General features: G+C 57.0%; 1 protein-coding gene across 2 annotated transcripts in view; it reads left to right on the top strand.

Moving 5' to 3' along the window:
- Positions 1–2257: 2257 nt before the first annotated feature.
- The window catches only part of ELFN1 (extracellular leucine rich repeat and fibronectin type III domain containing 1), a 58797-nt gene continuing 34369 nt past the window's right edge, over positions 2258–26685 (top strand). Inside the window, exon 1 of one of the 2 annotated variants that reach the window (XM_033095716.1) lies at positions 2258–2533. The gene's annotated coding sequence lies outside the window, so the exon portion shown is untranslated. Of the gene's footprint in view, positions 2534–6431; positions 6539–26685 lie in introns of those variants that run through there. The other variant, XM_033095718.1, reaches the window with a different exon arrangement.

The following is a 26685-nucleotide window of genomic DNA, read 5'->3' as shown; positions in this document are numbered from 1 at the left end:
GTAAGTTGGGCTTCTGTGAGGGGGGGGTGGGGTGTTCAGTCGTTTCCCAGATGAATCCCGGTGGGCGCCGGGCTGTGCCCGAGACTGGGGCTGTGTCCACGTGCCCTGTGCGGGTGTCATGTGTGTCTACGACAGAGGCTGGGGCGGTTCAGGAGGACTGGAGTGTCTGAGAGAGAAGGAGAGAGGGGAGTGGGGGAGCGGGTCTTGCCTCCCAGCAGACACACTGGGGGAGCTCCAGCTTCCTTTAGCCTCCTTCCCACCCCCTCCATGGTGGGGTCTGCCCAGGTACTGCCATTCCCGCTTGAGGGCTGTCTAGCCTTTTGGACGGCAGCAGCTCCCCTGCCCTCTCACAGAAAACACAGGCATATTTCAGTCAACATCTCCAGGAGCTGGAGATGGACTTGGAGGGGAAACGCAGAAGTCCCGGATGTCCCGCAGGCGATCCCCTCTGGCAGCAGCACGGCTCCTGGGACCAGATCCGGGACTTTGGAGAAAGACAAAGTGGGGAAAGGGTCTGCACTGCGGCCTGGGCCACGGCAGGCTACAATGGAGGCAATGCATGTCCATTAGGGACGTCGGCAGGAGAGACCCCCAGGCCAGCATCTGCCCCTACCTCCGTCCCCTCCGCGTGGACTCAGGGCAGGATAGCCCGTAGACAATGGCTCCGTCCTTCCTTGACAGCCATCCTCTGGGTCTGGGAGTCCGGGAGAGGTGGTGGCATGTCCTCCATCCCACCCCCTTTGGGGCCTGGGTTCTCCGCTGTCCCGCAGGGACATCGAGCCTGGCGGAGGCGTAGGGTGGTGTGGGAGGAGTGCGGAGGGCTGGCGGCCGGCCCTGAAGCCTGGACGGAGTTCATGGGCTGCGGACAGGCCGCTGGACCCGACCCCGAGCCGGAGGCCTGCACTCCCCTCCTCGCCTGGGATAGCCTTTGGCCCCGCTGCTCGCGGCCTCACACGCCACTCCCTCGCCTGTCCCAGGGCCTCTTCCGGGAGGGGCACCCAGATACCGCCCTCACCCTCCAGCTGTCCCCTCCCCTTTGCTGCGCGCGCTCCCAGGCGCACAGTCCGGCCCAGCCGCCTCTGCCTCCTTTTGCCGGTCAGCGTAGGACTGTCCGGCAGGGGAACAGCGCAGGGGGCGGTGTCTGGGGGGTCGCGCCCAGCGTCTGCCCGCCGGAGTCCCCGCTCCGCAGCTCGGAACCCAGCGGTTGGGGAAGCGGTGTGCAGACCGTGCCGGGCGGGGGCGCTCTTGAGCCTGGTTTGGAATTTTCACCCAACTTGCACGCCGCAGGCTGGGACGGGCGGGCGGCTGTGGGAGCCGCCTCCGCAGGCGTTATGGTCGCTCAGGGCGGGTTCGGGGCGACCAGGGGGCTGCGGGTTTAGAACCCAGTTTAGAGGCCGACCGAGCGATTTCGGACCCCGGCGGTTCGGGAGGCGAATGCAGGGGAAGGGGGATCCGTGGGAGGGAAATCCGCTAAACTGAACCTCCAGAGAATTAGAAGGGGCCCGGACAATCCCTTGACCCCTCCTTCCTCCCAGTGGAAAGGGGGACCAGCAGTGGGAGGGGTCCTGTGTGTGGGGGTCAGCAGTCTCGGAGAGTGCAAGTCCATGAGGGCCGGACCACCCTCCAGTCCCCACCCCTGAATGTGCACGGCCTTCCCCATCCCCCCGAAACGCGCGCCCCTGCGGGTTGAGCATTTGCACTCGCGGTCGCGCGCGTCCATACAAGGTCTGACTTGGGGTCAACTTTCACGCGGATCCGTGTGTGTGTGCACATGGCAGTGTCCGAAAGCGCGTGCACATCCCCTCCCCCTGTGCCCACCTCCCATCGCCACCAAGTGTCCTGACTGCCAGACCTCCGCGGCTTCTGCTCCAAGCGGTGGCCTGGGGCGGGGGTAAGGGGTGCGCGGGGCGGGCCAGAGGGAGGGGGCGAGGCTGCCTCCGGGCTCCCCACCTCGCCCCCACGGCACGCTCCAACTTCCCCTCCCGTGTCACCCTCTGGACACCCCCAGTCCACCGACGTGCGGGAGCGACAGCGCCGCCCGCTCCTCCACCAGCCCTCCCCGCTCTGTTCCTACACGAAACCTTCGATCGCGCTCAGAAAGAATGCGCTACAATCTCCGCGCTGCCGCCACCGCGCCCGCACCGGAGCCGGAGCCGGAGCCGGAGCCGGAGCCACCCGGCCCCTCGGCGTCGCCCGCGCCGAGGCTGCCTCGCCTGCCCGGCCAGCCCCGGACAAGAAGCGCGCGGTCCCCGCCGCCGCCCCGCGCTCGCCCCGCGCTTGACGCAGTGAGCGCCGCAGCCCGGCTCCCGCCGGCTCCTCTCGGCTCTCCCGCGCAGGCCGAGCCCAGCCCGGCGGGCTCCGGGAGGGGCGGGCTGGGCGCGAGGGGGAGGAGATCTGTCTGGAGCCGGCGAGCCGGGAGGAGGAAGAGGAGGAAGAAGCAGGGGAAGCCGCCGCGGCGCTCCGGAGACCTGAGCACTCGCGCTCCGCTCGCCTTTGCCCGCGCCTGAAGCCCCGCGCCAGCGCCCGGGTCCAGGTAGGAAGGGGCTTGTGGGGGAGGGGCTTGAGAGAGGCGGGGGTCCCCTCTGCGGCAGGTGCGGGGCCAGTGGGTCTCCGCCCCTGGGGGAGGCGGGGAAGATGCTCTTCCGGGCGGCAGCGGGGGCGGGCGCAGGTCCCCGGCGGCTCTCGCAGTCCCGTCCGCCCCAGCCCCGGCGCCCTGCCCTGAGCGGCCGCGCGGGGGCCGAGTCCCCTGCCCGCGGGGCTTTGGTTGCAGCGCGTTGGGTCCAAGGTTCCTGGACTCCTCTTCTACCCCCGACTTCTGAGGCGGGAGCACCCGAAGTTAGCGGTCGCCGAGCCCCGGTGGACAAACTTCCCTCCTCGACGCCTCGGCCCAAAGGGTGGGGACGCCGGACCCCTCGGTCTAGGAGGCGCCGTGGGGACCCCGAAACTTTCCTGAGCTCTGTGAAAGCTAAGGCGGGCTGGGTAGGGAGCGGGGGAGGGGGTTGGTATTATCTGCGAGTGCACGTTGGTATCGGCGGCGCCCCAAGTTGGCCCGGAGACTGCCCCCTCCATCTGGAGCCCCATATCGTAGTAGAGGGCACCCAAGGAGTGGACTGTGGGTGCCGAGCCTTCGCACCTCCGGCGCGAGTAAGGTAGAGCTCCGCCCCGCGCCTCTGGAGCCCTTGGAGGGGGTGTTACAGAACCCCCTCCCCCAGTTCTGTCGCTCTGCTGCTGCTGCCGAGCTTGCCGGACAGACCCGCTCACAGCTATTAATAGGCGCCGGTGACCCGAACCTCTCCCCGCCGGGGAAGCCGCGGATGTGACCCCAGGTCCATAGCTGACCCCTCCCCAGCTATTATGGTCCCCAGCCTGCCGCTCTTCCCTCCAAGTCCCCTGCTCTCCTCCCCCTCTTTCCTCTCCAGGCTCGGGGTGTGCCCCCAACTTTTTCTCTTCTCAAACTGCACTGTATGGCCTGTGATTGCCCCATCAGCCAGAGGCTGGGGCCAGACCGGCATGATTCCAGCATAGTCCCCAACCGAGCTCTCGGCCTGGGTGGGTGTGGGGTCCCTGGGGCCAGACTGCCTGGGGATGAGCGGGATTTTGTTCGCATCAGCGTCTCTTTCTTCCACCCCACCCTCAGGGGCGCAGCACACACACACACACACACACACTGCTGCCCAGTCACCAGCCCCTCTGAGGGCCAGTGGAGAACGGGGTGGTCGCGGTGGAGAGCAAAGGGGCCTGCAAGGCTTCTGCGAGGGTTTGGGGGTGTAGCTTCCGCTGCATGTACAGGGAGGGGCAACGTCCTGGTGGCCCCCTCCCAGCGTCCTCTTCCTGTGCATCCCAGAAGGCCCTGGAGGATTCAGTCCCCCCAACCACACCCGAAGCTTGAGTTGATTTCAGGATTTGGAGGCGGGGTCCAGGGTACTTTTTCCGGTCACCCCGTCTGCAAAGTCCAGCCCGGGAGCAGCTTGGCGGGGGGTCTTAGTCCCCTGGGCTGGTCGCCTGCCCCGCCCCCTCCGTTACCTCCGGGACCCCAGCGCCCTCCAGCGCTCGCTTGCCGGGCTCTCTCAACCTAAGAGCTTCAGTGAGCGAGGTGACCATCGTCCCCCTGCTCCGGGTCTGGGTGGGGTAGCTCCCCCCCCCGTAGAGCGCAGATGGGGTCCCTGACGGATGTCCTCGCGGTGGCGGCGCCGCGTCTCTGTAAGAGAATTAATGACTTATACGCAGGCTGCCAATCAGCGGCCACGGGGGAGGGGCGACCTAGCCGAGACTCAGGGGATGAGGTCGCAGCTGGACGCCGAAGCCTCGTCTCAGGGAGGGGTGCCTAACGGCGGGCAAAGCCTCAGAAGCCGGGTCCCAGCTCCAGTCAGCTGTGTCCCCAACTCTGCTTAGCTCTCTGAGCCCACCCGCTCCCAGATCCGCTGGGTACTGGGACCCTCCCGCAGAAACCTGTATCGCCCCTCCAGTTGACCTCTGAGCCCCTCCACAGAACCCTGACCTGGGTGGTCACATACTTGCAGGGCGGAGTGAGGCAGTGCGCGGTAAGGGCCTCTGGCCTCAGCTTGCACACCACAGAAATGGGCTCACAGCCCTTGGGCCAGGGGTGTAGGGAGGAGGTCGTGATATAACTCTGGGCAGGCACCAACTGCAGTCCTGGTACCCCGGAGACCCCCATCAAATGCCAACCCTATCCTGCTTGGCCAGCAGGCCTGGGGGAACCGGCGGGAAAGGGGGAGTCAGCCGCCTCTGGCAGGGGTTTGCCTAGGAAATTCTGCCCTGGGGCAGCGAGTCCCTCCTTGTCACAGGGCTGGTGAAGCCAGAGGCTGGAAGGCTGCTTTCTTGGACTTTCTGAGAGTGACCAGTTTCTCCTCAGTGGGAGCTGCAGCTGTGGGGTGGGGGCTCTTAAACATCAGGGAGAAAAGGGGAGCCCTCACACCACCCACTCAGTTCCCTGTGCCCAGACCTGGCACATTTGAGACTTGCAGTATCTGTCTGGTGACAAATAAGGCCTGCCCTTGGCCTGCACCTGCTGGGATAGGGGTCAGAGTGGGGGCAGTCCAAGGAGAGCACAGCAGCTCAGCGGCCCGGAATGGCCCGACTGCCTTTGCCCGCATGCCTCACCCGGCCCGAGCTGTGATGTGTGCCCCAGAACTTGTAATCATGGGGCACACCGGCTTCTGTCCCAACACCCCCTTATGGCTGGGCACCCCTCAAAGGAGCCCCACCTGGCAAGCAGGAGCGGGGCACAGAGCATTGAATTCCGGCCTGGGCAGGGAGGGCAGCTCAGCGCCCACCCCCTGTACCTGGCCACCCTTCTGTGCCCGGGCCTGCCGGGTGGGGGGCCCAGTCTATAGGGCTGGCGTGTGGCGTGTGCTGTGCTTGCTCGCTCACATCTCTCCCCGGTCCCCACACACTATAGGATTTATCTTGATTTGCTGCCTTTGAATTGAGTCAACTCTTTTGTATGCTCGGTGAATTGCCCAGCTGCTGGCGGGGAGCGGAGAGCGTGCCGGGGGTACTGAGGCCGGGAATCAGAAGCGGGCGGGGGACAGGAAGCGGGGAGGGGGCGCGCGCTCCGCGGGGACTAGCCGGGCTGCGCAGGGACACGGGTGGGTTTTGAGGCGCGGGCCGGCCGCCCAGCCGGGCTGGCCGAGGGCACTGCCGGGCCAGAGTGCGGAGGGGTGGAGGGATCGTCCTGGGGGTCAAGACTGCCTCTCCCGCTCTGCTTCGCACGCGCGGAGTGGCGTGGGGCAAGCCTCGGGGCCTCTCTTGCCTCAGTTTCCTCGCCTGTAACGTGTGGAAAGGGGGGCTTCCGCACACGCAGGTTGTGAGGGTCAAACTAAGAGGGGTAGAGTGTGCGAGAGCCTCCCGGAGTCATCCCAGAGGTTGGGGTGAGTAAGGGAAGGAAGGGGGCCAGGGTTGGGGAGAGGGGGGCCGGCGTGTCCCCCTCGGCCCCCTGCGTTCCCTGCCCCTTCGTCCCTGCCTTCTCCGATGTGGGCCGGGCCGACCCGGGTCCTGAAAACGCCTGGGCTTTGTTTCATGTGGAGGGGTCGCGGGTGGCTCATCCAGGCCACGGCTGTTGCGCGCTCCCCCACCCCGAGTGCCGCCCCTGCCTCCGCCGCCACTGGGTGGGTGGAAGGGCAGGGGGGGGCCGCGAGGAACCCTCCTGCGCTTTCTAGTACCTCCCCCTGCTCTGCCCTCCTCCCCCTCTCGGCTCTAAGGCGGAGGAGGGAAGGAGCGAGGCGGCCGGGAGGCCAGGCGAGCCGAGGCGAGGGGCTTCGGGAAGGAGGGGACGAGACTCGGAGCCGGACTCCAGGACTCCTGCGGGAAGAAGGGGTGGGAGGGACGAGCGAGGAGGAGGGAGGGGAGCGGAGGGGGAGGGCGCGCGAGAACGAGGCCCCCCTGCCGGCGAGGCAAGGGGCGGGGCCGCGCGCGGATCGATGGGCGAAGCTGGGGAGGAATTTCAATCCCCGGAGCGAAGTTGGAGCTTGAAGGACGGCGGCGGCGGGCGCAGCATCAGAACAGCGGCGGCGGGCAGGTAAGTGCGGAGCCCGCGTCCGAGCGGGGCCCGGGCTAGGGGCGCGGGACTCCGGCTACTCCCGGGGCGGCGAGTCCTCCGAGCGCAGCGGGCAAAGTTGGAAGAACTTGGCGGCGAAGCGGACGCTCGGCTCAGCCCGGCAGAGCGGGGGTCTGGGTCGGGGTCCCACCCGTTGCCGCCCCGGTCGCGGCTGCACCCCGCACAACGGTACCCTCGCTAGGACCTGCCCCTTCCCCAGCACCTGTGTCCCCTCGGCGCCCCCCCACCCCCGGGCCGTAGCCCCCGGGCCGTCGCACCCGGCGCGACGCCCCAAACTTGCTGCTCCCTGCGCTCGACCCTCCGCGGCCGTGGTTCCTGACCCGTATCCCCGGTCGCTTCACTCGCCCCGACTGCCCGCCCTCCCGTTGTTGCGCGCCGCCTCACTCGACACCGGGGACGGTCCAGCCACACACCTGGAAGGGGCCGCATTCATTGGCGGCGGAGTCAAACCCCTGGCGTGGGGGGGGGGGCCTTTGCTCTGAACTTGGTCGATGTTCTCCCCGCTCCCCCCCACCTTGGATCCGTTGTCAGCGTCATTCCTTGGGGGGTGATGCTGAGCCTCCGTGCTCCAAGCTGCCTCTAAAGACGGGTCACTTCCATCCTTTAAAATCCGCAAGTCACCTACTTGCCTCTTAGGGTGGGTCCTCACAGGTGTTTCCCGTCCAGCACAGACCAACAGCCTCATCGAAATCAGACTGTTACAGGCATGGGCTGTGTGACCTTGGGCCAGAGAACCTCTCAGAGCCTCAATTTCCACATCTGTGAAATGGGGATATAATGGTAACTGTGCTTTGTGGAAGGAGCTCCACCTGCCGTGAAGGCTGAGCACAGAACCTGCCTCTGGAGGCTTCTCTTCTAGGCTTGGGGGACCGAGACTGCTTTGCAGCCCCAGCAGAGCCTCAGGTGTGTCTTCTCTCCTGCAAGTGGTCGCAGAGCCCTTACTTGGATACAGCTGTGTCTCCCTCTCACCCTCAGCATTGGGCTGGGGTCTGTGCAGGAAGTGTTCACAGGATCTGTGATCCTGGAAGCCCTGGGCACAAGAGCTTTTGAAGGGGGCAGAGCTAGGGGAGTATAAAGGGCAGCCAACCCCACTCTGTCTCTCTCAGGAGCCATTTTTAAAGAGGCCTCCAGCTTCGGCACAGCCCCAGAGGAAACAAGCAAATGGGGCTCCTGTTGCTTTAAAGCCACAAATATTCCCATTTTTCCTGCCTAGCTGGCCCCCTGGCCTCCTCTGCCCTGGGTCTTTGCAACTTTCACTTATTAATTGAACAACGTGGGAGGACAGGTGCCCACCCCCTCCCAGGTTTGTGTCCCACTTCATCAGAAGAGGCGACACACCCAGAGATAGAGGGACACCCTCCAGGTGGCTGGCTTGTGCCAGGAGAATGCCCACCTTTACTCTGAACTTAAGGAGTGGTGCCAAGCCAGGACACCAGCCCTTTGGTCCTTCATTGTCCTGTGTACATGCTGAGAGAGGTCTGAAACCTTCTGGTGGGCAGAAGACCTGAGGGTCCCTGGGTCACCAAGGTTGGCAGCCATATCCTCCTCCCATCAGCTGGACCCTCTCCTGCAGCCAGAGGTGCAGCCCACCCCCACCGCCCTGCTTGCTTCAGGCTTGCTGCCTGCATACCATTCAGACTGACAAAGCAGGCTGATTGGAGCAGGCGGCTCCTGACTCCAGGGGAAGGTGGCACGGGCACCTTATCCTGAGGTCTGGCACACCTGGAGGGGGGCAGGGAAGGGATGTGGCAGACACAGCACCTGGGGCTGAAGGAGGAACAGCAGGCAGCCCTTCCCCTTCGCCCACAGGACTCGCTGAAAAACTCAGCAGTTCTTCCGAGTGCCTTGGACAGTGGTGCCCCACATCTGGGCCCCACCTCCCTACCCAGTCCCCCAAAGAAACAGGTGGCCCCTTCCTGGGAGAGCCTAGGGTCAGAGCTTGGACCCAGCGGCCCCCCCTTAGCTCCGTAGAGATTTGAACTTTGGTCCGTAAATGTCTCTTTGTCAGCATCACGTGCCTGCTCCAAGAGAGAACAATTAGCCGGGCCAGAGTCATGACAGGGACTTGGACCAGTGGGTACAATGGAGCGTCTGCCTGGCTCCCACATCTGCGTGTCACACACACACACACACACACACACACACACACACACAAGCAGATTTCAGTGGGCTTTCTAAACGCTCAGGAAAACCTCCTCGTCTGAGCCTAGGGTCAGAGCCTCCCCCACCCCTGGCCCTAGCCCTTAGGGGCCCAGTTCCCATGAGCAGAGGACCTGCGGTGCATGGACCCTGGGCGTTCCCATATCTCAGCAGGAAGCAAACAGGCAGAACCTGTAGCTTCGGGAGGCTGGTGGGTGGTACCTGTGGAGGGAGGGCACGGGAAAAATGCCAGTGAGTGGCAGTGAGGAGATGGATGTCCAGAGCCCGGTGACGGGGCCATAAATTTCCGGGCGTGAACCTGGAGCGGATGTGGCATTGCCGTGGGCACATTGGGTACATTTGTCACCCCCCATGCCTCCATATCTCCCTTTCTTCCCTTTTTGTCTTGTCATGGATTCCGATTTCTTCCAGCAGAAGCTCAGGTGTCCACTTGGGTGGGTGACTGTTGGAGTGGCTGATGGTAGAGCCTACGCAGGGGACAGGAGTCTTGATGTGGAAGAGACTTGGGTGTCATCCAGCCCAGCACCCCCTGAGATGGGGAGACTGAGGCATGCCTGAGGTCACGCAGTGAGTGGGGGCAGAGAGGGTGCCGGAAGGGGATCCTGTGCTCCTGCTGTGTTGGTTCGGGTCTGGTAATTCAAGCAGGGTAGGCACAGCCTCGGCTGTTGGGGACATTTGCTCCCTGTCACCCCCCTGTACCCATGTACCCTGTGCCTGATGGTGGCCCTGGAGGTGAGCAAGAAGTTGGGTGGCTGCTCTGCACACTCAGCTCCTCTCTCTGGGCCGGCCTGTCCGTCACCCTCCAACCCCAGCCCCACCCCCATCCCCACCCGAGCCTGGCTGTTTGAGACCTGGCTTTACCAAACGTTCTGGGTAGGGGAAGAGGGGCTGGAGAAACCACCCTGTGACCCGGCGGCCCCTGGGGACAGGGACTGAGAGTCCTGGCCGTTGGAGCTGGGAGAGTCCCTGGAGGTTTATTCAGCAGACACACTGAGGGCCTCCTCTGTGCTCTCCCTGGAGCCAGGGGACAAGAGTGGGATGGGCCCCTGGCATTGGTGGAGCTTCTGTCCAGGACTGGGGACACAGGCGATACCACCAACAGAAATACATGTACAGGGTCCTTTCTCGTGGAGGGCAGGTCCATCTTCCAGATGGGTGCAGCCTAGCCCAAGGTCACACAGCAAGAGAGTGGTGGAGCCACAGCTGGAGTCCTGGGAACCAGGACCAGGCTGTTCTCGACTTGGAGACAAAGCTAAAATAGGGGCCCAGAGCAGTGGGGGGCCCAGCAGAGCCTCATGGCCTTCCCAAGAGGGTCAAGGATGGGCCCTACCTTGGCTTCCTGCTCTGGGCCCTGGGTGAGGAGGAGCAGTGGGGAAACTGAGTCCTGGAGGCCGTCCCAGCATTTGAGCACTGGGCCACGTCTGCACCCAGACCTCTCCGTGGCAGCACCCTCTCCCCCAGGCATGGTGAGAGTCCCCAGTGTCTGACTCAGCCCTCTCTGGGATGCTGCCCTGCCTGCCTGACAATGAGCCTTAGTTCCTCAGGACTTGCAGGCAGTCGAGACCTCAGGGTCCCCCTCCCCTGTGAGCAGGCCTCAAGCTCCTTCTAGGGGCCGGCTCCTCCCAGAGGAGGGCTCTGGCCTGCCTTTTAGGGACGGGCAGCATTAGACAGTCCCGGAGGAAGGGGCGGGCATCCAGGCTGGGAGCAGAGCAGGGGTGGGACGGGGGCTGAACAGCACCTGGGGCAGTGAGGGTGTGTCCCCCCACCATGGCTGTGGTTCTGGGCTCCTCCCTCTGCTGGCTTCTGGATGGACTCCCACAGCACAGGGTGTGGCCTCACCATCTGTAATGCCTTAGGACCCCAAAACAAGGCTGGAGCGCAGGAAGAGGCCAGTCTGGGCATGCATGGGGAAGAGGAGGGTGGGGGACATAGCCTGGGGGACTGTCCAGCGGTCCTGCCCAGCGCCCTCCCAGGCCATCAATACAGGTCGATCTTTCCTGATAGAGGCTCCATTGAACAGATGGAGAAACTGAGGCCCAGAGAGGCGAGCAGCAGCAAGCCAGTGGCAGAGCTGGCAGGAGCGTTCAGGCCCAGCCCGGCTCCCACACTCTGTCCCCAGCACCACACCTCCCACACCCCTTGGAGAGAGCAGATGATCTTTGCAGACCCTCATCTTCTTACACAGGAGCCCAGAGGCCCTGCCTGCAGCTTCCCCGTGTGGGGCAGGGTGCTCACAGTGGACAGGCCGGGGCTGAGGGCCGTCACCCCCCCGCCCACAGCCTCGGGCCAATCTGTCCACCCCTTTAGACCACCCCCAGAAGCACACCCCTCTTGGTCTGCGCCTCCAGTGACTACTTCTCTAAACGGGCTGATGGGACAGTAAGCCTTCCGGACAGCTGTGTGGAGAGCTGTCCAGCAGCCTGCAGATGTGGACAGGTGTGGCAGAGGCCGGGCCCTGCCGCGGAGGTGTGCCAGGAGCTGGGGTCAGGGGTAGTGCTGCCTTGGGAAGAGGATGGGCCCTGCCCAGGTCGTCTGAGGGTAGGAGCCCTGGGAGATGACGGCCAGCCGGGGTTCCCTCGTGTTTACAGTTTTCTTCTGTTTTTTTTTTAAGGAGGGTGCAGCTCACAGTGACCCATGCGGGGATCAAACCTTGGTGCTACCAGCACCACACTGTAACCAACTGAGCTAACCGGCCGCCCCTACCGTTTCCTTTTCAGCAGATCAAATGCAGGCCCGTCTTCTTAGTCATCAGCCCTCTTTCATCTAACAAACACAGAGACACAGACAGGCAGCCACGGCCGCCCCATACTGGGGGGGGAGGGCCGAGGACCGCATCTGGAGGGGCTTTCTGGGCTTTCTGCACACAGTAGGTGCTGTGGAGAGCAGGCTTGCTGAGCACACAGTGAGGGATCCTCGCTACTGGTCCTGTGTTGAGACAGGGCCCGGAGTGGCTGGGAGGGTGTTACCAGCGCAGGGAAACGGTGGCAGCGTGGATACCCAGCCCTGGCTCCCCTCAAGGACCCCTCCACCACCCCACCCCTCCACAAGGTGCTGGGCACCCTCAGGATGTGCTTGCTGACCTGCCCCAGGGCCTCTGCCATCTTCGCAGAGGCATCTCCTTCCTCTGCTAGCCCTACAGAAGCTGTAGGTCGGGTGCTGTGCTGCTAGCCGGCCATGTGTGCGGGCACAGGCCACCTCCCCTCGTGCTTCGGTGCTTTTGTGTGTCAAGTGGGTCTAAAGCACAACCCCCTCCAGGGGTGTGGGGCTGGGAGCAGAGTCTGGGGGTGCCGTGGTCCCAGGTCAGGAGGCCCAGCTTGTGGAGACTGTCCCTTCCCCTCATTGAGCCTTGTCTCCTTTCTGCTAGGGGAGGGCTGTGGAAGACAGCCAGGGGCCAGCGAGGTGAGCTGGAGCTGTGGCTGTAACTTCTGATGCTCCTGGGACCCCAGGGCTTCTGGCTTTGTCCCTGGGGGCCCTCAGCCCGGCTTCTTTGTGTCCCTCTGTGCCCTGCTGTGCAGGGAGGCAGAGAAAGAGAGTACTGGGGAAGGAGCAGCAAGTGCGAAGGCTCAGAGGTGGCAGTAAGCTTGGCACGTTCCAGGGAGGGCAGGGGTGGGCGACCCCAGGGAGAGAGGTCAGTGGGGGAGCCCCTGGGGTCCAGGTGAGAGGGTGGCAGAGTTCTGGGGAAGGGCTGGGCTCATTCTCTCTGCCCTGGGAAGTGTTTGGGGAGACTGAGCAGCTGGGAGGTGAGGCTGGCTTACAGCTTTAGGAGATCCCGCTTCTGGAGGGGAGGAAGGGTTTTCAGGGGCACGATTGGGGATGAGCCTTGTCTTGGGGAAACAGGGAACCTAGACCGGGCTGATGACGCTGGTGACAGAGAGACACGCGACATCTATTTTGACATTGCTTAAAACAGCAGAGCTGCGTTCCTACAGAGAAAAATGTTCTCTAAAGCAAAGCCCGTTTCCCATTTATACGAGTACCTGTGGGAATCAGGGACGCATTCATGTGGAGGACAGGGTCGTGCCAAGCAAGTCCTGTTTGCCTTTGACATCCAAAACATTCCCGGGATGTCTTTCTGGGTGGGGGTGTGGGGGGGTGGAAGCCCCCCAATGGATTGGTGTGGACCACAAGATGGCTTTGGCGCCAGCCCTGGGGGTGCCAGGAAAGGGAACCCTAGCCACCCAGAGCCGGAGGTGCCCTTCCTTCCAGAGATGGACTGCTCCTGTTGTGGTTTGGGCGTGGGTGCGTGAGGGGGCGTACTGCGTGTGCGTGTGTGTGTGTGTGTGTGTGTGTGTGTGTGTGTGTGCCCTCCTGGGGGCACTGCCCCTGCACCTCGGGGAGAAGGCAGCGGATGGGGCCCTCATGGGTTCCCGTTCCCCAGTGCAGGGGCTGTTCTGATGCCGGAGTCCTCAGTTCTGTACGATGAATTTGCCTGCTTTTTTATTTTTTGCAAATTCAGTGCAGCGGACAGAGGTTATGAAATGAAGGGTGTGTGTAGAGCCCCCAGGGGCTCCCGGTGGCCTGCGTGGAGTGCCCGTGGGTCTGGAGCTGGTCAACCATGTCTGGGGAGGAGGCCAGGGTGCAGCCGACTCCGGCTCATAACTGTTTGCTGTGTGACGACACCCAGGCTTGTTTTGGTTTCCTCATTTCGGGGTCCCCACAGAGTAAGAACATGCTAGATCTGAGGGATGAGATTTGCGAGAGATGGCTTCTTAGAAAGATAACTCAGTAGAAATCCAGTGTCTCCACTGGCCTTCGTGCACACAAGTCAGGGCTGAGATGGGCCACGTCCCAGCTGCACTGAAATGCAGACACGTGGCTGTCACACCTGCACTCTGACAGGCATGGATGCATGCCCAGCTCACATCGCTGGTGTGCATGCGCTAACTTTTCAGGTGCATGTACAAACGTGCCGACTGGCCTTCACTGGCCACAGGGGTGCCCAGCCACTCTAAGGTGACATGTAGCCCTCACACCCAACCCCTGTGCACCTTTCCACATGTTGGCACATGCCCCAGCGTGTTCTTGTAGACACATCCACTCACACATGCCCTCTGTGTGAGGGCCCAGCAGGCACACAGGTCCAGGTGTGTCCCGTGTGTGCTGGCACACAGGGCAGTCGTGATGTTTTTTTGTGGCAGGGCTGGGAGGAGGGCTCCTGGGGTGGCTCATGCAGGTGGGAGAACCCCTCCCACAGTCGCACCCAGCTTCCCTTCCAGCTGGCACTGCACAGAGCTCGGGGCCAGGAGTCAATGGTCATGCTGTGTCCTGGGGGGTCCTTGGGAAGCAAGGGCCAGGGAGACAGAAGGGGCGGAGGGGAGGGGCACCGCTTCCGAGTCAACGGTCACTCGGGGGCGGGGGGGATCTGTTCCCTTTGCAGGCCCTCCAAGGGACCCTTGGCCCCTCTCCCACCCTGCTTGTTGTAGTCTTGTCTCCTGAGGACTCCTAGAACCACAGAACTTCGCCCACACCCTGCCCACCACTGAGAACCCTCACACACCCAGAAGGGAGGTTGCTGTGTGCCAGTGTCACAGAGAGGAGACCAAGGCACGGATTGGTGAACTGACTGCCCAGACTCACAGCTCACAAGTGCCAGAACCCCGATCTGCTCGTCTCTGACCCTCCTTGCCCCATCCTGCAGCCCTTCTGCCCATTTCACAGATGGGAGTGCTGAGTCTGTCTGGGGGACATGAGTAATCAGCTCTGGCTCTTCATTGCCGGGGCAGCCAGGGCTGCCCTGAGCCAGGCGCTAGGGGAGGGGCTTGTGGGGTCCAGGGACCCAGGGCAACCCCTGCTTTTTATATGTTGCTGTATTTGATTTGCTAATATGTTGTGAAGGAATTTTACACCAGTGTTCGTGAGGTGTATGGGTCTGTTATTTTTTAATGAAGTCTTTGACTAGTGTTGGTATCAGGGAAATACTGGTCTCATAGGATGAGTGGGGGAGTTTTTCTCCTTTTTTTTTTTTTTTGGAAGAGTTTGTGAAAGTTCAATATTATTTCCTTAAATATTAGACAGAATTTATCACAAAACCCCATCTGAGCCTGGGCCTTTCTTTGTGGGAATATTTTAAATTAATCATTCAGTTCAAAAACGGTTATAAATCTATTCAGGTTTTCTGTTTGTTTTTGAATCAGTTTTGGTGGGTTGTGTCTTTTTAGGGATGTGTCCACTTCATCTCAGTTGTCTGATTTGTCTGCATGAAGTTCATAATATTCCCTTATGCTCCCTTTAATTTCTACAGGGTTGGTAGTGATGTTTCCTCTTTAATAACAGATTTTGGTAATTTGTTTCTTCTCTCTCATTAGACATTTTCTAATTTCCTTTGTGATTTCTTTGACTCATGGGTTATTTAAACTTTGTTTTTTTATTTTCCAAATATTTCTCAGGTTTATTTCTTTGTTTATTTCTAATTTAATTTCATTGTGGTTAGTGAATATACTTTCTATGGTTTCATTCATTTTAAATTTATTGAGGTTTGTCTTACAGCCAATCACATGTGATTCCTGGAGAATGTATCCTGTGCATGTGGATTCTGCAAGGTGGAATGTTGTACAAATTTCAGTCAGGTCAAGTTGGTAACAGTGTTCTTCACCTCTTCTATGCCTTTGCTAACTTGCTGTCTGGTTGTTCTATCAGTTGTTGAGAATGGAGTATGGAAATCTCCAACTATTGTTGAATTATCTTTTCAATCCTGTCAATTTTTGATGAATGTATTTTGGTCTCTTTCGTTATGGACATAGTCATTAGTAAATGTCATATCTTCCTGAGTTATTGACCTGCTTATCATTATGAAATGTCCCTTTTTGCCTGTGGTAATATTTCTTAAAGTCTATTTTGTCTGACGTTAATTTACCCCCTCCAGCTCTGTTGTGATTACTATTTGCATGTACTTTTCCATCCTTTTACTTTCAACACAGTTGTACTTTGAATGTAAAACGTGTCACGTTAGACAATATGTACTTGGGTCTTGCTCTTTTAACCTCGTCTGGCCATCTCTGCCTTTTGATGGGGCTGTTTAGTCCATTCACATTTAATGTCATTTTTTATTTGATGTGGTTACCATTTTTAGTTGTTTTCTACACATCTCATCTTTCCCCCCTTGGTTCTGTTTCTCCTTTGGTGTCTTCTTTGTGTTAGGTAAATACTTTTCATGTACTGTTTTAATATCTTGGTTAAATTTTTAAAATTATATTCCTTTGGGTTGTTTCTTAGTGATTGGTCGGGGGATAATAATATGCATCTTAACTCATTACAAATGATTTCAGATTAACACTAATTATGGTAAATAGGGAAACTTTAATATAGTCCTATTTTCTCTTCTCTCTTTTGTACGTTACTGTCATACTACATCAGTAATGCTAAAACCCCAACAATATAGTGTTATAATTATTTCCCTATATGATCATATGTTTTTAAAAGAAGGGAAAGAAAGAGAAAATAAATTTATAGAGTCTTTTCTATCCATCTACACATTTGCCACTTCTGATGGTCTTCATTCTTTCTGTTGATTTGAATTACCATCAGGCATGACTTCCTTTCAGCCTTTGGTATTTCTTCTAAAACAGGTCTGCTACCACCAAATTATTTCAGTCTTTGTCTGTGAATATCTTTAGCTTGCCTTCATTTTTGTAGGATAGTTTTGTGGGATATGAAATTCTTGGTTGATATTTTTCTTTCAGCACTTTGAATATGCTGTTCCACTGCTTTCTCGCCTCCATAGTTTCTGATGAGAAATTAAACATTGATCATATTACCTTAACTCTGCATGTGATGAATAACCTTTTCTTTCTATTTTCTCTTTGTCTTTAAACAGTTTGATTATGATGTGTTTAGGTGTGCATGATTTTGTTTTCATCCTACTTGGGGTTTGTTGAACTTGCATCTATTAGATGAATGTTTTTATCAAACTTGGGAAGCTTTCAGCCATTATTTCTTCAAATGTTTTTCCTGCCTTTTTCTCCCTCTTCTCTTGGGACTCTCAGCATATGTATGTTGGTGCCCTTGATGTTGTCCCACAGACATCTGAGACCCATTTCATTTTTCTTCTCTATTTTTCTCTTTGTTCTTTATATTTTCTTCTGAGCTGTCTTTAGGTTCACTAATTTTTCCTTCTGCCATTTCAAATCTACTGTTGAGCCTCTCATAAATTTTTCACTTATTGTACTTTTGAATTCCAAAATTTCCATTTTTAAGTAATTTTTGTCTCTTTATGGAGGTTCTCTATTTTGAGTCATTGTCATCATACTTTCCTCTAATTCTTTAAACATGATTCTCTGTTGATTATTTTTAACAGGGTTGTGATCAGTGCTTTGAAGTCCTTGTCTGCTAGCCACAACATCTTGTGACATTGTGACAGTTTTCATTGACTGCTTTTTTATTCTGAGTATGAGATACCCTTTCCTGTTTCTTTTCATGTCTTGTAATTTTGTGTCAAAAATAGGCATTTTAGGTAATATGTTGTAGCAGCTCTGGATTCTTATTTTTCCCCCTGAGACTTGTAATTGTTGCTATTTTGTTTGTTTGTTTACTGAGTAACTTGCCTCAGCTAAAATTTGAAATCCATTTTCCCTGATGCACGACTGTTGATGTCTCTGTTTTGCTTCCCTTTATACATATGCTTTTATTTTTTATTTCAATTCTGGCTTTCTAGGGATCATCTCTGCATCTTCTTAGCTTCGTGGTCAGGCAGCAATTGGCCAGAGGTTGTATGCAAACACCTTGAGCCAGTCAGGCTTTCATTCTCTGCTGATGGATCTGCGTGTGGGTTAAGGAGCATATTTAAAAACCAGGCAGTTTTCAAGTCTGCCCTGGCTTTTACATTCTGCCAGACCCTCCTATGTCTTCTCTGGGCATGTCTGCAGACCCTCAGTAGGTCAGAAATGTGTGGATTTCTCAGGTCCTCTCTGCTCTCCCCTGTGCATGCATGCCACCCAAGAGCCCTGCTGCTACTGTCACATTCCATGTCTCCCTGTGTCAAATTTCCAGCTAGTCCACTGCTCCATTACCGCCCAGCCAGGATCACAACCCCAGCCTGGTAGAATCACTGGATTCCCCTTCACTTGCCACTGAGATTGCTACCTATGACTCCCATCACTGCTGCTGAGCATAAGTTCTCTTTCTTCTGATCTGAATCAAATCAGCCTCTGGCAGTGAGGCTTCTGGTTTTCACAGTCTGGACCGCCCAGGGTTAGGGGTAGGGGTAGGGGTAGGGTTAGGGTGATGGGGTGCGTCACCAGTTAGGGTGATGCACCACCTGAGCTGGGAGTGGGGAGATGGAAGTTCCAGGTAAGAACACCAGGAATTTCCCTTCTTATTCAAAGGTCAGTAGTTTTTCATGAAGAAATGCCTTTGGTGAAAATAGTTATTTTAGGATGTTGAAATAGTTAATTTTTGATCGGTTTGACTAGTTTTAAAGTTGTTTGAGGGAGAGGATTTGGTGACCTTCTCACTACAGCATGCCAGAAATCTCACTCCTGTGGTTTTATCTTCTAAGAACAAAATTTTAAAAAACATAACACATACAGCTCTGTGAATTATCACAAAGTGAAATTCATATAAGAACCATCTAGGTCAAGAAAGAAGACATTACCTGCATCTCAGATGTCCCGCAGATCCCCTCATGATTGCTACCCCTCTTTCCTCCTCAAGGGGAAACACTTCTGATTTTCAATCCCATAGATTAGTTTTTCCCTTTTTTATGACTTACATGGATAGAACCACACACGATGTGCTCTTTAGAGCAGAACAACAAATGTTGGTGTTGTCCATACACTTTGTTGATGTTGAATGTTACATAATGTTACATGGATTGGCTTTTCTACTGTGACGGACGTCTGGGTTCTTCCTGGCCTTCCGTACTTATGGAGAGCACCACTGTAGACATCCCTGTACTCGCCTTTCGTGGGCATGTGCACTCGGTTCTGTCGGCCAGCTAACCTAGCAGTGGGGCTACAGGTTGTGCCTATGTTCAATGTCAGCAGATAGCGCCACGCAGTGTTCAGAAGTGGTCGTACCAGTTCACACTGCCGTGAGCGCACCCCACCTGCCAGCACTGCTTCAGTGCTGGTTGTTCCCATCCTCGTCAACACTTGATATTGTCAGTCTTTTTAATTTTAGACCTATGGGTGAGCACCTTTCATAAGTTTGAGTATTTGGATATTGTCTTTTGGGAAGTGTCTGTTGAAAACTATTACCCATTTTTCTACTGAGGTATCTGTCTTTATCATATACATTTGTAGGAATTTTTTGTGTATCTTTAAACTCTCCCATTCTTGAACATACAGGTTGCATATATTTTCTACTCTGTGCCTTGACTTTTCACTCTTCCAATCATGTCTTTTGAGGAGAAGTTCTTCATTTTTCTGTAGTCCAAGTCACCCGTCATGGTGAGTGTGTTTTGTTAGCTTCTAAGTAAATCTTTTCTGACCTCAAGTTCTTGAAGATGCTCTTCCATCTTAACTTTTAGAAGCTTTCTTGTTTTACATTTGACATTTAGACTTTTGGTCCACCTGGAATTATTTTTTTTTCTACAGTGAGAAATAGGAGTCAAGTTTCAGTTCTTCCCACATATATTAATCCAGTTGATCTTACGCCTTTTATTAAAAGTACCACTTTCAATGGCATTTAATTTATTTATTTAAAATTAAAATGTTAATCTTGAGACCAGTGTAGAGTACCATGAAGTTGTGAGAAATACTCCAGAGAGAGCCCACATTCCTTTATCCAGTTCTCCCAGTGCTACCGTCTCGCAAAACTGTAGTCGTGACAAATGGGATATTGAGTCACTCAGTCAGACTCAAAACATTCCCGCCAGCACAGAGGTCCCTCTTGTTGCCCTTTTATGGCCAAACTCAGCTCGGCCCCCCCACCCTGTCACTGACCCTGGTAACACCCACCTGTTCTGCATCTCTATAATTTTGTCTTTTCAAATGTGCTGCATGAGTGACATCACACAGTATGTGGCTTTTGGGATTGGATTTCTTTTCATTCAGCAAAATTTTCTGGGGAGTCATCCAAGTTGTTATATTTATTTATATTTTTAATTTTTTAAAAAGATGTTATTGGGGAAGGGGAACAGGACTTTATTGGGGAACAGTGTGTACTTCCAGGCCTTTTTTCCAAGTCAAGTTGTCCTTTCAATCTTAGTTGTGGAGGGCGCCGCTCAGCTCCAGGTCCAGTTGCCATTGCTAGTTACAGGGGGCACAGCCCACCATCCCTTGCTGGAGTCAAACCGACAACCTTGTGGTTGAGAGGACACACTCCAACCAACTGAGCCATCTGGGAACTCAGTGGCAGCTCAGCTCAAGGTGCTGTGTTCAATTTTAGTTGTAGGGGGCCCTTGAGGGACTCTAGGAATTGAACTGGCAACCTTGTGGTTGAGAGCCCACTGGCCCATGTGGGAATCGAACTGGCAGCCTTCAGCATTAGGAGCAGGGAGCTCCAACCGCCTGCGCCACTGGGCCAGCCCTGTTATGTTTATTAATAGTATATTCTTTTCTTAATTTAGCGACATTATTTTTTAACCTAGCCCCTCTACACGGCACACTGTCTATAGCGTGTATGCGTGTGTGTGCATACATGCGTGTGCTTGCAAGAGTGAGTGTGTAAGCAGTTTCAGCACTCTACAGGACCTTAGTCGCTTTCCAGTCATCTAATGTGTCTGGGCTGAGAACACAGAGGGACAAGTGAGGGGACCAAAGGATGGAGGGACGCATTGGGAAGAGCACAGATTCCCAGCTCAGTCCCCACAGCCATGGGTTGCTAAGGAACCATGGATATATTTTGGGGTGTTTGGTTGCCCTGGGATCTGCTGAGGGCTCCTCTGGGCAGGCCTACTCCCACCTTAGCTGGTGGCTGGGACCTGGTGCATCACAGACCCTTGAGAAGCTGTGGAATTGGTGGCAAGGGCAAAATGTAGCCTGTCCCCCTCGTTTTAATCATTTCGTTGAGTCCCCTAACTCCATTGTCCATTCGGAGTCCTCTGAGCCACCAGTTTTCTGGTGTGGCCCAATTGGAAGTCTCTGCAGTCACGTGCCCCATTACAGGAGAGTGTGAGGTTCCTGACCAGGCTCACGCAGCCCTGAAGCAGGGTCAGCGTCCCTCATCCCTTAGCTTTGCTTGTTCCCAAGAGACCTAGAGTGGGGAGAGGAGCTCTTTCCCAAGCAGGCAAGGCTTAGAGCTATAGTCAGTGACAGAATGGGTGCTCCTTGAGCTGTTTGAGGACCTGCCAACCTGAGAAGCGTACTGGGTCAGGATTTGGGACCTGCGCTCTAGCCCTGGTCCAGAACTGGCACATTGCATGCTTGATATATTCTTTACGTGTCCATAAATGGATGGGTAGATGAGTAAGGTGGTGGCCGTATAAGTGGATGGAAGGGTAATGGATGGATAGATGGATGGAGATGGATGGAGATGGATGGATGGATGGATGGAGGTGGATGGGTGGGTGGATGGATGGATGGTTGGATGGACGGATAAAATGGAGAGATGATGAATGGATGGGTGGATAAAATGGAAAATGGATAATAAAAGGATAGAGGATGATAGGTGAATAAATGGATGGCTGAAAGTTGGATGAATGAATGATAGGTAGATATACATACAGGGATTGGAAAAAGACAATGTCAGTATGGACAGGGGCTTGGAACAGATGTGAGTGTGGAAGACCACAGCTCAGGAGGCTAATGTCATCAAATGGCACATGGGGACACTGAGGCCGGAAAAGTGTTTTGCTGAGTCAAGCTCGTAGAGCCAGGGAGGAACAGAACTGAGGCTTGAGCCCCACTTGGCCTGAGCCCAAATGCAGGTTTCCTTTTGTCACTTCACCCCCAGAGGCGGAATCTAAACCAGCTGTTTGTTTTCTGTGGGCCTCGGGTGGGCAGTGAGAGCTGAGGGGTTGTGGAAACCTGTGTGGATGGCAGTTTCCCCGAGTGCCTGTCTTGGCCCCGCACCCAGGATGTTACCAGGCTGTGTCCAAAGGCTGGCCAGGGAGCCTGGGAAATGTTTACCTTTGAAAAATGGACCTTCACCGCTCATTAGGCCTCAGCGGTGTGGCCTGGCGCCATGGGTGGCCGGGACTCAGGGAGATGCCACCGCATGAAACCGCTGAAGTGGTTAAAGACCACTTCTGGTTTCTAGACCAGCAACATGTGCCTGTGAGCCCAGCAGGACTGGCCCTGGGCTGGGCGGCACACAGGTGCCCACGGCACCCAGATGGTAGGGTGGCTGGCTAGGGTGGTGCCGGCACCAGGCAATCCTGTCGTCCCCCACTGCATGCAGTGAGCGATTCTAGGACAAGCCCTCCTGGCGTCTGACATTTCCTGGCTCTGTGCCCTTAGACAAGCCACTTCTGACTCCGGGCCTCCGTTTCTCCACTTGCACTGTGACTTGGTTGCCACGTGGGAGGCAGAGTGGGAGTGGCAGCTGGTTATCAGCGACTGTGAAGGTGGGCAAGGGCACTGTCGCCGCTTGAGGCTGTGGGGTCTTTCTCATGGGGTTGCCCACACCTGCCTGCCCCAGTGCTGCCGCCGCTCCTTACCCCAGGGCTGGTCACTGGGGTCCAGACAGCTCTGTGCACCTGACCGGCCAAGACTGTGCTCTCAGAGGACCCGGGTAGCCCTGTTAGTGGCTGCAGGGACAGGCCAGGCTGCTCTGTTGGCCTGGGCCGAGGCCCCCTCCCTCTGGCCTGAGTCCATTCATGGTCCATCCTGGGGGAGGGCCCTTGGCAGGGAGGTGAGGATGGCCTGGGGCTGGGAGCTGGGGTAGGGGTGGAACTCGGGAAGAGGCAGTCAAGAAAAATGGTTGCTAATCAGCAGAGGCAGCCGCGATGCTGTGAACATGGAAAACCCATCCCATTAGCGGCTTCTTCTCATTGTGGGTATTAGCTGCAGAGTCATAAACAGGAAACGCTCGGGGCCAGGGACCCGCTGGCCCAGGCTCCAGCTGCCTCTGGCTGGGTGCAGGGGGCAGGGGAGGGCTCCTCTGGGCAAGGAAGTTTTCGGGATTCTTGATGCCCTCCTGGCCCTCTCCCGACCACTCCTCACCAGTTCTGGAACTTTCTGAGGGCTCAGTGACCTTGGGCAAGTTACCTTCTTTCTCTGTGCCTCTATTTCTTCCACTGGAAATTGGGGAAAGCTTCCTGAATTCCTGCCTCATAGAGCTGTGGATTAAATTAAAGGAGAGAAGGGAAAAAAGGCATCCACTGCCTCCTGACACCCGCCGTAGTGGACAGTGGTCAGGGCCTGTGTGCGGTCTGGCTGGGCCTCATGCACCCAGGGGGATGTGTGCTCACGGGGCTCAGGTCCTGCTGTGAGACCGCGCAGCCCGTGTGGATTGGCAGCTGCGCGTGTGTGTGCACACATGTGGACATGGAAGCTGTGCATAGGTGTGGGCACCTCTGCAGACCTGTGTGCACAGCACGTGTGGACACTGCGGTGGTGCCCACAGCCCCATGTGGACACAGGTGTGCCCAGCTCATCCCCATGACAACCCCAGGCACGGAGCAGGTGTTGGGGAGATGTGAATTGGTGTGACAGGTGGGGCACACGTGATGGGCTCCCTGGAGGTGGCCCAGCCAGTGGAAGAGGTGAAAGTACTTCCTCTCGCCAGCAAAACACCAAACCCCTGTGAGCAGGACTGGTGTGAAGCATTGGGTGTGTGCACCTGGCTGGTCCGAGCAGCTCAACACCCCAAGTGGTGCCCCTCCCACTCCGGAGAGGGAGATTGAGGCCTGAGGCAGCTTCGGCTGCCCACCCCGCCAGCCCTGCCCAGCAGACCCTGGCCTGCTGCCTCCTTCAGCGAGTGGGATGGTGCTTCCCGTGGTAGGGTGCCCTAGCCTGGAACCTCCCCGCCTCTGCCAGGGGGCTTCCCTGCTCCCTTTGCTGTAAAACCAGGCAGGCCCAGCCCAGCTTCTCCCCCTGCACTGGCCTGTGAAGTCATCGCTCAGCCACAGGTTTCCATGGCAACCGTGGTTCCGTCACAAAGGGCCTGGGTGGCTGGAGGGAGGCAGGTGAGGCCTAGAAGGGGATTCCAGGCTTCTCAGTCGCCCACAGCCATGTGCTGTGACACTGGAGCGGGTCCCTCACGGCTCTGACTCAGGAAACCATCTCAAAGGAGGTGGCCCCCAGCACCCAGACACCCACCCACCCAGTTGCAGAGACCCTTGAAGGGTGGAGGGCACAGACATGAGGCAGGGATACTGACACACTGTCATGGTTACCACCCCTGGTTCTCCCGACTGCTCTGTGCCAAACTGAGACTAGCGTTGAGGGCCGCCTGCCGTGTACCTCCCCCAAGGCCACTTGGGTCCCACGGGACCACTGGGCAGCTGCCCCTTTGGGGAGGGGCATTGGAATCCGCACTCGAGATTCGGGGTCTCATTGGAACTACGTAAGGTCCTTTCCAGAGAAAAACCAACCTTTCTGTCACATGGAGGTGGGGCCTCTGCAAGACTGTCTCCCTGACACCAGCCTCCTGTAAGCCAGGGGTGCAGCTGCTGGCCCCTGTGCACTCCTAGTGCGGGGCCTGCTGCCCCCGCAGGAGCTGGCTGGGGGGAACACCTGCATCTGTGTCCCTCACTCGTCCTGCATCACAGACAGTACAGTGCATCTTGTGGCCAAGGCCAGCAGCGTCCGTGTGCACTTGACATTCGCGGGAGGGACTGGCCCCATGACTGAAACTCACCACAGCCAGGCCAGGGCGGTGACGCTCTGCTGCAGCTCATCAGATCCACTGACACTCCTGCTGACACGGGGGGGCGGGGAACCTTCACTCCCTCCATGCCTGACAACAAGCCCCGGGCCCTGGTCCAGTGATGGGGACCCCTCACGCCCTGTCCAGCCCCTCCCAACACCAGCCCACATCCGCTCCCCTGAGCCACACACTCGGGGTTCAGACACCCAGGTGGAGGGCAGGAGCAGCCCATGACACAGGCCCACACAGGCTCAGGCTCCACCCCGCCCAGAGGCAGAGGGGTGCACACAGCCCCGCCCATGGCCCTGCTTTGAAAGCCTGGATGCTTTTGGCTTAACTGAGTCCCATTCATTCATTCATTTGTTCATTCATTTATTCATTCACAGATGGTCACTCAGCAAATCTTGGGCCTACCCCGTGTCCTGAGCTTGCAAGACAAAGTCTGTGCCTTATGAAGCGTACATTTATTAAATACCTACTGTGTGCTAAGCCCTGTGCTGGAGAGATGCCAAGGTACAGCAGTGAAGGAGACAGACATGGTTCTTGCTCTCATAGAGCTGACAGTCCAGTGGGGGTGACACCAACAAGCAAAGTGAGGAAAATGCTAGAGAGCCAGGGCTCTGCAGAATTGGCCATGGGTGACCTGCTGGCAGCTCCTGGTGGCTCCTTTAGGTGGGGCAGGCCGAGATGCTTCTCGGAGGAGGTGGCATTGCTATCCAGGCTGGGGTCCAGGGCTCGGAAACCCCCCTACTCACTTTGATACTTTGCAGAAACCACTACCCTCTCTAGTCTGGCCTCCCGGCAGGGGTGGGGGCCGTGTGAGTGTGTGTGTGTGTGTGTGTGTGTGTATGTGTGTCGGTGTGTGGGGGAGGGAGAGTTCGCTGTAAGTGAGGGTGAGAGGACGGATGGCATTCCTCCTGGCAGAGAGAGAGGTGCGAGTTAGGCTCCAGAGGGGCAGTGGGGAGGGTGTCGTGCCCATGGTTCCAGCCAGGACGCGGGTGAGCCTGGGGCCCGGCAGTGCTGGGATGGCTGCCGCTTCCACCCCCACCTCTCCCACGGTGGGTATCTAGGCTGTTGGGAAGTTGTGTGCAGGAAGGAGGCCAAGCCAGTCCTCACTGCCCGCCCTGTGGATGGAGCTGAGTACCTGGGAGTGGGGGAGTGTTGGGGTCTGGGGTCCGTCCCAGCTGCCCTCCCACTGGCCTCAGGGGCTCAGGCTGTTTCTTCCTCTTCAGAAGGGCTCCCATCTCTCCTGGTGGCACGAGAAAATCAGAGCCGCAAACCTGCACTGCTTCCTCTTGGACTTCAGGTGCTGCCTAGATGACCCCCCGCCCAGCCCTGTAGTCCTGGGATTGTCTCTTTTCCCCTCTTATCTGTGCTGCCTGCTCAGGCGGGAACACGGTGAAGCGTTTGTCATCGCTCAGCAAACTCACCTGAACAGATGTTGCTGGGCTGGGAACAGGGGCGCAGAGAGGAGCCTACAGGCCTCCCTGCCAGATGCCTCGGTCCCCCAGGGAGGCCACCTGCAGCGAAGGGAGGTGCTGAGCAGGGTGACAACTGCTCAGGGAGTTATGCTTTGCTCCTCAGTTTCCCCATCTGTAGAATGGGTCTAAGGACAGGCTTACCTCGTGGGGCTGGGTGAAGGGAAATGGGAAGTAAGTCCTGGAATGTAGTCAGTGCTACGTGAACTGTCACAGCTGCCGTCACCATCATCACCATCAGTGCTAGACTAGCGGTCAGTGGGTGTGGAAAGGCAGGGGAGACAGGGACCCAGCTGGCTGTACGCCGCGCTGGTCCAAGCTTCCTGCGAGGGCAGCCTGGATGCCTGAGAAAGGGACAGGAGTCCCTGGACAGATGGCAGGAGAGTGTGAGGGACGCGGACTGTCCAGTGTGCCCCGCACAACTGTTCCAGGCTCACCTGGACACTCCACATCTGTCTAGATGCTGTTTTTATGTTGTGCCTGCGATGGACATCTCACCAAATTCTTAGCTGATTGGAGTCCAAGGGGACCTCAGCCTTCATTTCATAGACAAGCAAATTTCCAGCCTCATTTTCATATTTCTAATAAGCACTTATCAAATGTACGGCTCTCACAGCGCAGCAGGTCCGTGCCCTCTAAGCACTGCTGTTGCCCTTTGCTGCAGTTTCCTTCCCCTGGCTTGCACCCTCCCAGTTAGCTGTCTGTGCTGGGCACACGGCAGGCAGCTCAGCTCCTGTCGGCGAGGGGTCCGAGCCAGTGCCAGCTTCAGCCCCAGGTTCC

This window comes from Rhinolophus ferrumequinum, chromosome 24 (genome assembly GCF_004115265.2).
Source record: "Rhinolophus ferrumequinum isolate MPI-CBG mRhiFer1 chromosome 24, mRhiFer1_v1.p, whole genome shotgun sequence".
Classification (NCBI taxonomy): Eukaryota; Metazoa; Chordata; class Mammalia; order Chiroptera; family Rhinolophidae; genus Rhinolophus; species Rhinolophus ferrumequinum.
Note: the sequence above shows the minus strand (reverse complement) of the source record. Positions and strands in the feature narration are given on the sequence as shown.